We start from the raw sequence: 12583 nt of genomic DNA, 5'->3' as shown, positions 1-12583 counted from the left end.
ACATTGTGGAACGATTCATAGCGTTTGATTGCTTGTGTGAATGTATTAAACAGGAAACCAGGAGCTGCAGAAACCCAGTAATGCTGAAGACGCATGCGTGTGCGTTTATTACAGGTTTTTCTGAATGCTTAAACCCTAACTGTGATTCTTACAGCACAATTCCTAAAACTATTGATACTTATAGCAAAACCACTCACTGAGTGTGCAAAACTAAAAGCACAAACACTGCTTTGCACTCAGTTTGCCATTTTGTAACACACACTTTGCAAACCTGTAGCTACAATCCACTGCACAGCACTCTTTTTGCAGAACTGTAAACACAACTCACTGCTTTGCACTCAATTTCCAAATGATCAACGCACTCCTAGCAAAACTATACACATTTATGGCCATTATTTACACTATTTTGTCAACTGTCTGGCACACTGCCACATGTGAAAGCTTTTTTAGATAATTAGTTCACTTTGCAATCAGCCTAAGCACTATGATACAGGTAAGCTCTGTGTGTGGAGTACAATGGAGGGAGCAGGAAGAGTGAGAGGAGGCCGAGGAAGAGGACGTGGAGGTGAAGAAGTAGGATGAAGAGGACGACAAGGACAAGGAGTGATTCCTGTAGCACAATCTCTAAAACTATTCAGACTTATAGCAAAACCACTCACTGAGTTTGCAAAACTAAAAGCACAAAAACTGCTTTGCACTCAGTTTGCAATTTTGTAACACACACTTTGCAAAACTGTAGGCAGAATTCACTGCACAACACTCAATTACCAAATTTCCAACACACTCCTAGCAAAAGTATACACATGTATGGCTATCATTAACACTAATTTGCCAACTGTCTGGCACACTTTCACATGTGAAAACTTTTTTAGATAATTAGTTCACTTTGCAATCAGCCTAAGCACTATGATACAGGTAAGCTGTGTGTGCGGAGTACAATGGAGGGAGCAGAAAGAGTGAGAAGTAGAGGAGGCCGAGGAAGAGGACGTGGAGGTGAAGAAGTAGGATGAAGAGGACGACAAGGACAAGGAGGAGCAAGAGGAGGACGAGGAGGGGGGAGAGGAAGATGAGGAGGGGGGAGAGGAAGGGTAGGAAGAGTAAGAAATAGAATTGCTGATGACATCAGAGCTACAATAGTGGACCATGTCATCAACCGTGGAATGACCCTGAGGGTAGCTGGCCAACGGGTCCAGCCTAACTCGAGCCGCTACACTGTAGCAAGTACCATAAGGACATCTTGAAATGAGAATCGGTTAGCACAGTCACTTCGCACTAAGATTTGTAGCACTGCCATATGCCAATGAGAAACACACCAATACCATTGATGTAAAAATACTGAAATTGTTACTTTACAGAATTGCTAGATGACCAGATGCTGGGGGCAGAGGAAGCATGTTCACTGCAGACCAAGTAACCCATATAGTCATTATGGCGATTGCAAATAATCCTATACTTGGAAATAAACACTTGTGTTTGTTTTGATGTGTTTGAATAAACACCAGTACTTGAAGTTTGGATCCCTCTATGCTTATGGATCTATGACAGAAGTATGAGCTCAAACTGACATAGCCTACCTTGTGCACAGAGAAAGCAAAAGCCAGATGTGTTTTGTATTCATACCATCAGTGTGCAGTTGGCGCATTGTGTGCTTAGTAGATGATGGCTTGTGTGTACTGTTTGATACGGAAACACCATTTTTACGAAGGTGTGAAGAGTTAATCTAGCTGTGTTTGCTTTTGCAAGAGAACGACAATGTTTTGATGATTGGGTGACAGGTTTTCTTATTTGTGTGAAGAGTTTTGCAAAATTAGCCAATAGTTACAAAAAATGTGCTTAAGCAATCAGAAAAAACTGTAAGAACAGTGGACCAGCATAGTTGGTCTGCATGAGCACACTTACTGCAACAGTTGTACATGCTGAAACTGGTTGCTGGCAGCTGATGTGAAGAAATGTCTGGACACATCAAAAGTTTTCTTTTTCATTTTCTTCCTCCCTTGGATAACATACACATGGCAAATAAAAACATGTAACTAGGGTGACGTGAAGTGTGTATCATCAGATTTAACTCAAATATAATGAGGCTGTCCATCTGTGAAGTAATTGTTCCTTCAAAAACCACTGTGACAACAGATTTTATTTCATTCATTTGATGGTTTTCTATTCTGTATACTGGAACTTTTTAATAGCCCCCCTGTCCACACATCCTTGACATGAGACTTTCTGCAGAGTTGCACATGATGAATGCACACAAAACTTAAAGTGTTGCTGTCATATTTTTTTGGATGTGGTTTGTTGTCATAATCAAGAACGTGTCTTATTTTTTTATTTGTTTTGTTGCTGATCGGCCATTGGACTGCTGAGCCTGCAGTGAACAGCCAGTCACTGACTCTTGATGCTAGAGCAAGGACAACTGAGCTCTCTCTCTCTCTCTCTCTCTCTCTCTCTCTCTCTCTCTCTCTCTCTTTTTTAAATAAATAATACGTTCGAGCTGTTTATGTTTTTGACTTGTTATGGACTCTGACTGGCAATGGGAGGGCTGGCGGACTCATATTATGGAGGTGGAGGGTAGACACATTTTGTGTGCAAGAGACCACATACTACAGTGGTGATTGACACAGACTTCAATGGACATTTAGGTGAAGGGAACAGAGGTTATGAGGTGTTGGGTAGGTGTGGTGTTTAGGAGAGAAATCTAGAAAGACAGATGTGGGGCAGATTTTCCAAGTGGAAATGGCCGTGGTGCACACATACTTCAAGAACAGGGAGGAACTTGTAGAAATATATGAAAGTGGAGGAAGCTGCACACAGGGCAACTAAATATTATGCAGAAGGTGAAATCAAAAAGACAGGAGACAAGGAGGTGTCAGGGAGAATGCAGCTATGCAGCATCAAATGGTAGTTTGAAGGATGAGTTTGGACATCAAGAAGAGGAAGTGAGTGAAGGCAGAGACATGCAGGAGTATAAACAGGCTCTGGGTAGTAGGGAAGACTTACCAGATGGCTGGGATAGTACAGCTTTATTGAGATAAACTGCCAAGAAGGGGTTTGACGACTTCTCTGCACAGAAGAAAGGGAAAAAAGAAAAGTGATTTTGAAAGTATTTGAAGGAAGAGATTTACAAAGAAAAAGAAGTGTAGTTAGTGAAATGAAGAAAATAGACCAAGAAACTGGGAGGCTAGGCATGTAGCAGAAAGAGGTGACAAAGGAAAAGGCTCAGTGCCACGTATGTGAAGCTGGACCCCAAGGAAATGAGGGAATGAGACTTGCTAGGCAGAGAGTGAGTTTGAATGGATGTTCAAACCCAAAAAAAAAAAGATATATTCACATAACATAGATTGAAAGAAGCTGCAGGTGGCACAGCAGCTTTAATGTCTTCCAGACAGGAAGTTTTGGAAAGAAATATCATCATTTCCCAGATTTTACTATCTTAGTGTTCTGTAACAAAATCACTGTTGTGCGCATGGTGTTAGAGATGATGATGATTACAAACAAACTTAATGTGCTAGTCGTGCTTTTCTTGAGGGATTTGTCCTTCCACCAGTTTTCATGTCATTGGAATCATTTGTATTCACTGATTCTGGCACTTATTTCATCAAACCAAACTCCAAGTAAATACTTTCGGCTTTTTGGTTTTGTCAAACGAACTAATGTAAAGAATGCCTGGCTGTGCACTACACCACGCAGTGGGAATTTGTCTTCTCCAGTTAAATTCAGGATTAACTTGCTTTATAACACAGACCTCAAAAGTAACCGTTATAACCCCAAACACAAGAAAATGTGATCTACAGCACAGTGAGAACTGGCAACGCTTATCTGGAGGGGTCAGAGTGAATGAACTGGACACCTGTAGAAGCAGGATTTGATTTCCACTGATTTCCTTTCTGATCCGATACCAAGTAAAATTCAGGGTGGTATCGACGATACTGATCTGATACGATACTCTGAACAAAACCTTATTTTTTTACTCTATCTTTTATTTTATCTCAAATTATAGCGTCGTAATGATCACAGGACATCAGATTACTTGTTCTTATCACTTAATGATGCAGAATTATCATATAGAAATGAAAAACCTGAAGTTGTGGCTATTTGTTGCCTGCCTGCAGCATTAAAGGACTCCGTGAGAGACGTCTGTCTCGCCCTGGCAGCACCTCTCCCTCTCCTCCTCTTCAGTTCGCCTCAACATACGCTCGTCATATTCTGTGATATGATTCACTCTGAGGTGTTTGACCAGGTCAGCGGTGTTACCACAACACCTCACATTCTTGCCACATGTATGGCAAACCACGTCTCAGCTGTTCGTGGAGGTAAAATACGTCTGCACATGACTCTGTTTACGCTCAGCCATTGTTGTGAGTGTGCACGCCAAGGGGCCGGACACAATGACGGGTATCGGAGGAATCGATATTTCAGTATCGATCCGCACATCACTAGTTGAGATACGTTTTAAAGTAGTCCCAAAAAACAAATGCATATTTTCCCGAACCACTGTTCCTTGACTAAGGTGGATAACGTGATGAGGTCAAGGAAGGGTGTGACGGAGATTTGATTGAAAAACTTTGTCGTCCGTTAAAGTTTCACGTTGGCTTTTTCATCTTGAAAGCCCTCTCTGCTCGTGTCCAACCCGTGTGAACAATCATAGATGTGAGAAATGTAAACAAACCGTCCGCAGAACGCTGATCAGGTTATTTTAAGCGCAAGAAAACAAAAACGTTGCGCTCACCGTCGGCGTCACGGACGAGGCCTGGGGGTCCGGGCCCGTCCACAAAGGTCATTGTAACACAAATCATACGATTGCTAATGAAAATGCTATAAAGCTACATCGCAGATAAGTCTCTGGAGTAACAATCAAGGCCATGTTAGTTATTTGATGAATAGTATCTGTGCCACTCATGGCGCATGACTGAGGAGGACGTTGACCTCTGCAAGTCAGGAAAGTCTGCTACTCATTGTATAAATATGAGATGTTTTTCAAAAACCAGCCATCATCTCGGGAGGCTGACTCCAAAGTACCATCTCACTTCAAACTTGCAAAACAAGTCGAGTCGATGCGAGCGCACTGCTTGTTTCTAGTTAGTCTTTAAGGATGACAGCATTAGTCTGCTCCTTTGTATGAAATAAAGTGAGTCGAGTCCATGTGGTCTGGCACCCACCCACATTTCTCTGCTAGTGATCCATGAGGACTCCACCTTGTTGCCAGTTCTCTTGTGTGGAAGCTTCAGGAAATGACAGCTTCACTCTGACGTGTGTGAGCTGTGTGAGGTCTGTGGTTAGAAGTTTACAGTGTTTGCTCTTTGTGTCGTCTGTAATATGCTCTATGGCTTTAAAAAAATGGCCACATGTTTCTGTAGCTGAATTTGTCCATCTCTGACCTTCTGAGACTGTATTTTCAAATAGGGACGTTCTGACTTTTCTTCACCTTGTACTTCATTCTGCAAATGTTTTATACTCTATTAGAGTTATTACATTATTCTGTTATGCTATAAAATCAACCCCCATATAAGATCGTACTTAAGAAATACATTTAAAAACCTTCCTGTGCAAATAACCCAAGTTATCTAGAAGAAATAAAAACTGCACCGCAAACCAAACTCAGCTGTTCGACCTGTTGAGCTCGGGAAACTAACTGGTGTTTCATTTTAGTGAGTGCTTTGTTAGATTCCTTCATTTGAACCAAATGAAGTTGATTAAAGTTGATGCATTGATGTGTTTGAAGTATTTTGTTAGTTGCGATGGATCTCCTGCTGTCTTTTTTCCTCATTATTAAAAGAGGATTTCTTTGAATTTCAAACATCCATTTCCTGTTTATCTGGTCCCGGGTCACAGGTGCAGCAGTCTAAGCAGAGAATCCCAGACCTCCCTAAACAACCACTTCCTCCAGCATATCCAGGACAATACTGAGGCATTCCCAGGCCTGCTGAGAGATATAACCTCTCTAGTGTGTCCTGGGTCTGCCCTGGAGACTCCTCCTCATGGGACAGGCCCCAAACACCTCACCCAGGATATTTTTAATTAAAACATCACAAATAAGTCGTCAGGTCTGATGGTCACATTTGTGAGATTCAACCACCATAAAGCAGAGATCACACAGGACACACTGTGTAACCCTCAGCTCAGGTGTGTTCAGGACATTTGCTTGGAAGAAGCCGTCTGTGGATAAATCCTGCTCTCCACCTCAGCTGTCAGGTTTATCCAGAGAACGGCCGTCCTGACTTCCAGCAGCCCCACAGTCCTCGTTTCTAATAAACTGGCATCACTGAAATGAACTGTCTGCCTCGCTGTTCAATAATCTGCTCTTTGCCAATTTCCCAGCAGAAGCTTCCACTCATATCAGCATTTTTCTGTGATTCTCACATGAACTAAACATAAAAAGCTGAAGCCAACCTCAGAGTTCCCCGTAGTGAGGAAGAGTTTCCTCTGAGCCACAGCTGAGTTTGATGCGTCCACAAAGGAAGACTGACGGGAGGACAGACTCTGGGAGAAAGGCAGATATTAAAAGATATGAATACAAAGTACGCTGCAACAAACAGGACAGCAGATTATGAAGAGCGGTTAGACCTTCATGTGTCAGTCATTGAAATGTGATCAAAGTTACCTGTTTGACATCCTGATAGAAGAAAATCAGCTTCTTGGATCCGTTTGCAGCAAAGAATTCATGGATCAGACTGAACTGGAAGAATCAGACATTAATGACTCAAAGGTTCAACTCTGAGGAAGGATCACGTCTCTGAACTTACTCTGTCATCAGAGACGATGGCGTCTTCCACCGCCGCCTCCTCCAGGCTGCCGGCGTCGGCCAGCCTGCTCATCAGGTATTTATGTCGGGCATCCAGAGCTGCCCGCCGTTCCTCCTTCACGGCTCTCGCCTGTTTGGCTACTTCTCTCCTCGCCTCATTGGACAGCAGCATCGTCCTTTTACCAGACACCTGGAGAAACATCAGCTCAGTCTACAGACGCAGAGACCAGTGAGAGCTTGGCCCAAACATCTGCAGGTTTCTGAGGACCACGTTTGACCCTGACTGGAGGCATCGATTCTGAGTGTGACTGCCTAAACTGAGCTACTGTCCCCCCTCCACTGAGACGTTGTCCTGTGATGTGTCATGGGGGGAAGTGTTCCTCACGGTTGGACTCGTGAGAAGTTCAGTCAGTTTATTCAAACTTTAAAAAGACGCATTTTCAGTCTCTGGATTTCAGCAGAAACAAATGTGAACACAGCACTTTTTGATTGAGTATAAAAGGATGAAAGAGTCAGTGATTAGTAACATTGTTGCTGACTGATGCTGTTGTAGAGCTGTCTTTGGATCCTCACCTTCCTGGAAGCCTTCCCTGGATTGCTCATATATCATTAACTTGTTTGTGTTCAGTAGAATCAGGTGTTGTGGATGCAGGTCGTAGCTGTGTGAGGCCTGTACAGTCAGCGCTGTGTGAGCGCTGTGTAACGTTAGCTTAGACTTCTTTCTGTTGTTATCATCCTTCAGGTTAATGTTGTTTTCATTATGCATCACAGGAAGTGTGGGTGGCTGTTAGCCTCACAGCTCATGGAGAGTTGCTGCTGCTCTGCCTCCTTTTTGATGTTTCTGCTCTTTGTGGCTTTGTGTTACTTTGTGTCGTGTCTGAAACAAAGTGAGTCCATGTTACTAACTGTAGTCGGCTCTCTGTCTCGTGCACAGCTGACTGTTGTCTGAATGAAAGTGTTTTTGTACTTTGTGTAATCTGTTGGGTCTTTGAGCCCTTTTTAAACAGCATATGAGCCATATGTATGTGTGTATATGAAAGGTTGTTTGTAATACATCAAATTGTTGCTTATTCTAGAGCTGCTGCTGTGCCTGATTGGTCTACTCGCTCTAAACTGAAGGTTGACTTGATTCTTTTGGTTTTTTACATTTTGTCAATAAACCAACTTCTTTATGATTTGAACGGCGTCTCTGACGTGTCACAGGCCTGTCAGCTTTCTTGGTGATTGGTATAGATTTGAGCTTCATGCTCTGGCTGTTGTTGGGTTTTCCTCTTTCATATTAAAGCTTTTGTCCTACATTTGGCTCTAAAGTCTAATTCTAATCCCAGCACTGTGTCTGGGTGTGTGATGCTTGTTTTCCTGCTCTTTCTCATGAAACAGTCACAACATTCTCAGTCCAACTTTCACTCTTTGCTGCGTTTGCTGCAGCTGCAGTGAACATGGTGCCGTTTGCCTTTAAGAAAGTTGTGCACAAAGGCTTTTTCTCTAGCAGACAGCTGTGTGGCTAAAAGTCAGATCATTTTTTACCACCTCAGTCACACTGGACTGAAACAAGAGTGAAACTAGGAAGAATCAGAGTTTGTCCAGTGACTGCACTGATTTTCTTCATATTCACAAACTGATTCTAAGTAGTTGCATCAGCCAGCTAATCACCCGGACACTGAGCGTCCAACACGCTCCCTGAAGGGAAACGATTACATCCTCCAAACAATCACAATCTGTCTCTGAACGACTGGAATTATTCTCTGATTTGTCAATAACTGGAGTTTATCAATGCAGACACGTTGCCAACATGATGAAGTCAGTCTGAGTCGCATCTCTTTGGCTAACTTAACTCAAGTGGTTGCCGACTATTCTGGTTCTATTCCCATATAACAGCAGGGTTGCTGAGCACCTCTGTCACTCTGCACTTATGTTCCCAGTTCTCTTTTGTGGAGGAATTTTCCAGGAATTCCTGGGACCAGCTTTCCATGAGAGACCCGATCAGGAGCGACTGTCCTGGACACTCCCAGCATCACAGGGACTCACAAACCCGTCTACCACAGTGAGAAGACTGATGGTCACAGGCCCACATGTAGCTTTAGATCACACGTGTGCACTTCCTGTGGTCACTGCTGTAACTCTAGACTCACCGAGGGGCCAGTGGTTGGTGAGGCAGCAGCAGCTGAAGTCATGTGACTAATGGCTCTCAGCTTCTGTCCTCCTATTCGCCGGTGTCCTTCACCTGTCACACCTGGTCAAGAAAGAGTGAGAATGTTCAGAGCTTTAATGGAAAAGAATATTATTACATATAAAAGGCCTCTAACAAGTATTGTAGTGTTAATCAGGATGAAGTCCATCATGAACACTTCAGAGTGCTTCAGACAGTCGGTGTTTCATCCACAGAGCCTCCAGTCTGCATATCAAAGGATCCTGAGGAATGACAGTGAACCCCGAGTTCCCCTCATTACATTCATGTGTGTGACTGTGAGGAAAAGGTGATTGTATGAACGTGTGTGAGCGAGTGAATGAGGCTTGTATCAGAGTGGAGATAATGTCAGCGGCACAAGCTGGACGCTGCAGGTGTCACATGTGAATCTGTGCATCAGTGTCTGCACCTTTGTGGAGGTGAAGCTCAGGAGGTTTGGATTTGTTGAAAGCTCTGTCTGCTCCATCTTTCTTTCCCTCAGGCCTCTCCAGATCAGGAAGGAGGTCCTGTTCTCCTTCTCCCTCCTGGATTTCTGGATCCAGGGAAGGATCAAAGTCTCTCAGCCCAGCATCAGAGCTTCTGGCTGGGGGAGGACTGGAAGTTTCAGCTGGAGGCTGAGAGCCTGGATCTGCCATCTGAGTCACAATTCAAATATTCTCAGTAATCTCAAAAAGCAACAGAAAGGTGCCATTTTCATGAGCAGTGGGTTATCCAGCAGTTTGATTCATGTCAGCAGCATTTAGTTTGTAACTGCTGACTCACCTCTGGCTGTGTCCTGCTCTCAGGGTCACAGTGGACACTGTACCTTTGACCGAAGCTGCAAAGACAGTCAGCAGGGGTCTGGATGCATTCAGCACCACGTCCTTGTTGGGCAGACACCTTCAGTGACAGGACAGTTTATTATGCTGGTAACGTTAATAAGTCTGATCACCTGTAGAGCTCATTTAAACACATCAGCTGTAGAACATCATGTGTCACGGCGTGTCCAAACTCACAGGCTGCATCCTCCTGAGGACCCGGCCTTCAAGGTCTACGTGGGCCGGGTCCTCCAAAGGTCGGGTAGGCGGGAAGTGAGCGGCTGTGACGGTCTGGCCTTCAGATCCGCGTCACCGCTGTCTCGGTGGAGTTTAATAAACTCAGCCGTCTGCTCCTTGCTGTCTAAAATCTAACAGGACACTGGAGTAAACTCTCGACCGTCTCACACTTCTGTTTAATCACTTTTCTGTTTGACGTTTATTCAGCTGTGTGAAAACTGTAACTTCAGCCAAACCAAACAAACAACACTGAAAAAAGCCAAACGATAACATTTTTACGTGATCTAAGTGACTTATATATCATGTTTAAACCTGAACAGCCAAAGGCCGTGGGGGTCCAAAAACGATGTGCCGGGAGTCTGCTGTTCTCGCCGGCTCTAATGACCCTCGACCTCCCGGTTAGCTATCCAGATGGTGGGTAACAGACGTCTCCAAAAACGTCAGAGCACTTTTGCAAATATGTGATATCTTGACAAACCGAGCAGATATTTGAAGTTTACACTCCTACATTCTCAAACAGGAGCCCCAGCAGAGATGGATGGCTGGCGCGGCTCTCCGGAGCCCCCAGTCAGAGCAGATGCAGGGCCAGCAGGTGTGGAGACCCCTGGCTGAGGCAGCTGAAGCTGTGGGTGGCTGTCAGCCAGCTCAGGATGCCTTTTGGGCTGCAGCAGCATAAAATCCTCAGCAGGCTGGGTAAGCTTGCGTGAGCTCTCTGTGGAGGCTGTTGCAGCTGAGATGGCTCACCCGAGCGGTGCAAACTTAGTTACCTTCAACGCTCCAGAGTCAGCTGAGGTCAGCAGCTCAGCCTCTGGGGAGGTTACAATCCCTGGAACAGCCAGGTCTCTACAACCAGAAACAGTCTTTGCATGTGCAGCTTCAGAACCAGACTTGAAGTTCGAGTTAGTGTCCGATGTCCCAGAAACACTCAGGTGCTCACTGAGCAATCTCTTGAGGCCAACACTCACAAAATCAAACCGTCTTTGAGCCTTTGTGGGAACATTTATCGTCTCTGCTGGAAAGGTGGAAACATCTGGGAGATGCAGCCTTAACACACTGGGCTTCACAAGTCCTTGGAGGCAGCTCACTAAACTCAGGGATGCAGACAAAATCAGCACTTGCAGGAACACAATGTGCCCTCTCACAATGAGCTTGGAAGCATAAACTGAGTTTTCCTCACTGACTGTTTCAGACAGGATTGTGGGAGCAACACAAAAAGCAGCTTCAGCTGGAAACACACAGTTTAGTGTCTTTGCTGCTCGCTTTAAGTCACAATAAACAGGAAACTCATTGTGTCTCATGTCACAATCACTCATATACAGGAAAGGAAGAGGCGGAGCTTATTTCCTGCAGGGAGAGGTTAGCAGTCTGTGTCTTTCTCATTTCTGACTCCTAAAGAGCTGAAAAACACAGGCTGTTATTGGCTGGCTGACACTGGGATTAATGTCCTTGAAGCCAGCAGTCTTTAATGTCCAGGTTCAGAACGGGCAGGTGAAAAACAGTCCTTTATGTCCTCTGATGTTCAATAAACTGTCCTGATTACTGAGGGAGCAGAGAAAGTGTCTCCATCACTCACCACAGCTGGATGCTCTGAAATCCTGGAATCCAGCTGTGGAGAGGAGCGCCGGCGGCGTGGACGCAGTTTAGTAATCAGGGAACGGGAGACAGGAGGGAAACACAGCTGGGACCAATTACACACACGAGACAGGAAACAGTAACACAGGACTGTCAAAGTAAAACAGGAAATATAACACAGAGTCCAAAGTAAGGAGACGTGGGACACAGTGAAGACACAGAAACAGAAACCAGAACTATAATCACAAAACAAACTCAGAAACATAAAGAGTGAATCAGCTGATTCAGTGTTTGTGACAAAAACATGGATCCTGGTTAATAACTTTTATTTGTTTGTTTCTGTATTATTTTGTGTATCGTTCTTATGAGCTGTTGATTTTTCAGTGAAATATTATTTCATTGTTTTAAGCTTTTTGTTGACTTTGAAGTGCTTAAGTTGATATTTTTGAACATTTAATTTGTTCGATTATTGTCGAGTCGATAAAACTGTCAAACGCACAGCTGCTTCCAGCATGGCCGGAGGAGAGGTGGCCGAGCAGACGCACAACACACACAGCTCACAGGTTTGCATTTCTAGATATTGCAGATGTTGCAGAAATTGAGAGTAAAGAACTCGGAGATCCAGCGCTGTCTCCTGCCCCTTATTTATACACCACAACACAACGACAGGCGTAACTCACACAAACGGGTAACATGAGGCTCAGATGCTTTGGACGTGTTCACATATACTGGACACAGAATGATGAAGATGGAGCTGCAGGAAGGAGGAAAAGAGGAAAAACACAGAAAAGATTCACAGATGTGGTGAAAAAGGACACGACAGCTTCTGTTTGTTAGTTTGGTTTTTCTTTATTTGGTAAAGATTCAGAAATAAAGAGAAGATCACATGTTGGAATATTATATTAACGTTCTGTAATTACAACAAGTTGTAAAATCTTTCCAGAGTGAGACAGAGACTGTGCAGAGACTGTAGAAGGACAGAGCAGCAGCAGAGCAGTCCAGATACACTGATGATCCTCTGTCAGATCCAGAGGGACACACAGGGCTGATGCT

At 44.1% G+C, this 12583-nt stretch overlaps 1 protein-coding gene across 1 annotated transcript in view; it reads right to left on the bottom strand.

The window, feature by feature from the left end:
- Nucleotides 1-12583, bottom strand: part of LOC113016963 (NACHT, LRR and PYD domains-containing protein 12-like) — a 405899-nt gene that overhangs the window by 206811 nt on the left and 186505 nt on the right. The gene's annotated exons all lie outside the window — the stretch shown is intronic.

Source organism: Astatotilapia calliptera, chromosome 23, assembly GCF_964374335.1.
Source record: "Astatotilapia calliptera chromosome 23, fAstCal68.1, whole genome shotgun sequence".
Taxonomy (NCBI): Eukaryota; Metazoa; Chordata; class Actinopteri; order Cichliformes; family Cichlidae; genus Astatotilapia; species Astatotilapia calliptera.
The sequence above is the reverse complement of the archived record's forward strand: the minus strand, read 5'-3'. Positions and strand labels throughout refer to the sequence as shown.